At 34.5% G+C, this 3464-nt stretch overlaps 1 pseudogene; it reads left to right on the top strand.

The window, feature by feature from the left end:
• Positions 1-2263: 2263 nt before the first annotated feature.
• On the top strand, positions 2264-3161 carry LOC111905676 (putative germin-like protein 2-1; annotated as a pseudogene).
• Positions 3162-3464: the final 303 nt, after the last annotated feature.

Below are 3464 nucleotides of genomic sequence, written 5' to 3'. Positions count from 1 at the left end.
AGAAGGGATAAACTTTGAAACTATATCCATGCATGGCCTTAATCGATCCTGATATGAGCTTTGGAGCTCTAAAAAGAAGGGTTAAGAGCTTAATGAATTAAGTTGGTTAGGACGCTACCACGATGTGGCAATATTGTTGCCACGACATGGTATCGAGGGCTTTCACAACTATTTTGGCATCTAGCCACCACAATGTGACCATGGTGTTGGCCACGATTTGGTGACTCGGTTCTTGATTTTTTACCACTGACATTTTGACCATGTTTGAATTAAGGCCAAACTTTAGGGTTTAGGTCTAAGATTAATGAATTATCCTTATTTTTTCCAAGTGTTTGTGGTACCGATTGATTATGTATGATGAGTTGTACGAATTTCTGCTTTCGTCTGTGAGTTGAGTCTTCTCACTATACTTGGTGCCACAATATGTCATTTATGTGTTAGGATGTTAATATGTTGTAGTGATTTGTTAGACTGGTAGCTCTGTTATGATTACATGTGTTTGCTAGTTATTGTTATTTGCAAATGTCAACATATTATGGTTGGGTTGAGGCTGTCATGCTTTCTACCATAGGCTAAGAGACATGGGCGATATAGTTCATACTGTAGGCCCAAGGGGAGCGGTCCGACTTGAATGTTGTAGGCTCTAGATGACGGTCCAGCCTTGTGTTGTAGGCCTTATGTGGATGCAGTTTATGTGTACTGTTATGTGGGGTATATTGAGAAACTCACTAAGCTTTGACTTACAATTGTGTATTTAAATAGTTCAAATACTTCTGAGGCTCGGGACAAGATGAAGGCATGGCCGTATACGCCATCTATCATTTTTATGATTTGCAAAGAGACTATGTTTTGATACTCTAATATTTTTATGATATATTGTGAGACAAGGTTTCGATGACTCATGGTTATTTAGAACGATTTTAATTTCACTAAAATGAAAAACCTTTACTGTGATTTTTGGGACCTAATATGAAGATGTTTTTTTTTTTTTTTTTTTTTTTAATTAATCCTTTTAAATAGTTCCTAGTTATTAACTTATCATTTTTTTAATAGTATTAGTAGTTCGGTTAATTACTTTTTTTGTCTTTTCTCCTACTAGATAAATAATTTCTCGGCAATATGTCATTATTTTAAATTTATAAAACACTAAGAAAAAAGCAAGCAAAGGAAATGAAAACATATAGTTGTGAACTTGTGATGTTGAATCGTTTTTCAACAACAAGGATAATGATTTTTGAATCGTTTTCTAGACTTTAACAAGGATTTCAAAAAACATGATGTTAAAATTTCAAGTTATCTATAGAAAATGAGAAAGAAAACACATAAATTAACTTTTTATAAAAAAAAACTAACATGAATGAAGTAAATGATAATAATAAAAAATATTAGAATTTATACGAATCAGAAATCAAATTAATACGAATCCTAAATCAAAGTTGGTGAGGCTGCCTAAATTTTGATTAACACGAATACAAGATTGATTTTTTTCAAAGTTGCATGAAATCAGATTACCAAAATTGATGTATTAAGAAAGATTGAAAGTAGAAATCCGAAAACAGAAATTTAAATTGGATATCAGAAGGTTGCCTGAAAAAATCAGAGTCAATTTATTATTAATCGGTTTTTTCTGTTACCATCAACAAAAATCAGAATTTATTCATAAAATCCTTGGATTGACGGTGGAGAGAGGTTTAATTTGATAATTATTCCAGAAAAATCGTATGTGAGTTAGGCTTATCTAGTGATTTTGTTATGGCTTTATTTTATTTCACTTTCCACTCGGCCGCCAAACATGATGTATCATGTGTTTTTCTATACCACCACGAAATAAAAACCCTGGACCATGTCCACGCCCTTACTAGTAAAGTAAAAGTGGCACTTAAAAGCAACATGGTCCGCAATTTGGTGCTTAAAATAATATTATAGATCGGACGAATTCTAACCGGTGTATGGAAGCCGGCTGATCAATTCGTTCTCCAGAATCGGCATAAGATTCATATTAATACACTTATATGACAAACAAACCTCAATTTCTAGCGCATAATATTGTTTTTAATGTGTTAGACGGCAAGATTTTAAAATAATTTATTTTAAAATAGTTGCAAAAGGAGAACGTAAACATGCAATATAACAACAGAATCAAGAACCATGAAGCAACAAATTACCTCTATATATATAGCCACTAACAGGTTCTTTCACCACCCAAAAGCATCTCAACTGTCGCGTTTATATCTTTCTGTTGTTCCTTTTCAAATTCTTATAAGAAATATCGAATAAAATGTTTCTGTTGAGTTTTGTAGCTTTAACTTTTAGCTACCTGGCCTTAGCCCACGAGCCTAGCCCCCTCCAGGATTTTTGTGTAGCGGATCCCAACTCCCCAGGTATTTTAATTTTCAAAACATGATTGTTACATATTAATTCTCTATGCTCTTAATTTAAATAATTTTCATGTAACAAAAGATTGTACTTAACATGCAGTGAAAGTAAACGGTGTCACATGCAAGAACCCGGATGCAAGTTCAAGCAAAAGACTTTTTCTTTAGTGGGCTACACCTCATGGGTAACATATCGAACCATTTGGGGTCAAAGGTGACCCCAGTATTTGTGACTCAATTACCAGGACTAAACACTATGGGCATCTCGATGGTTCGGATTGACTATGCACCATGGGGACTTAATCCTCCTCACACTCACCCAAGAGCCACTGAGATTCTCACTATTCTTGAAGGGACACTACAAGTTAGATTTGTAACTTCTAATCCCGATAACAGATTTATTACTAAGGTGCTTCAAAAGGGTGATGTTTTCGTGTTTCCAGTGGGGCTTGTTCATTTCCAACGCAATGTGGGTAATGGATATGCTGTGGTTATTGCTTGCATTTAGCAGTCAAAACCCAGGAGCCATAACAATTGGGAATGCTGTTTTCGGTGCAAATCCTGCAATTCCAGCGGATATCCTTGCCAAGGCGTTTCAAGTGGATAAGAGTGTGGTGGATCAGCTACAAGCGAAGTTCTAGAGTTTCAAAGATTCTAATGACAGAAGGATATGATTAGAGCTATTGTTCAGCTCGTGTGATTATTGTTTGGGTTCATTCAAAATTAATTGTGTGCGGTTTTCTTTTCGATTCTAATTCTTTCTTTGAATAAAAAAAGAGCATTGATATTTATTCACGTAAACTACATGTTTTCTTTGTTTAATACGAGCGATAATTGTATATTTTAAGCTTTACTGACAACAAAATATTACCTGTACGTAGATGAAGAAGTTTACGGTCTTAAATCAGTCTTAAATCTCTCCTGGATCGATCCGTTGAGGTGCAAGAAATTCCAAAAAGAGTTGTATATCCAGTAAAATCTAGAACATATATCATAACCATGCATATACCTTGCTCGATTAACAATGCGTTACGAACAAAAGTTGGCTGTCTATATTAAGCTGCAATACAAGCTTACATGCAAAGCTAC

This window comes from Lactuca sativa, chromosome 9 (genome assembly GCF_002870075.4).
Source record: "Lactuca sativa cultivar Salinas chromosome 9, Lsat_Salinas_v11, whole genome shotgun sequence".
NCBI classification, from domain to species: Eukaryota; Viridiplantae; Streptophyta; class Magnoliopsida; order Asterales; family Asteraceae; genus Lactuca; species Lactuca sativa.
This window is presented reverse-complemented; position numbering and strand designations above follow the sequence as displayed.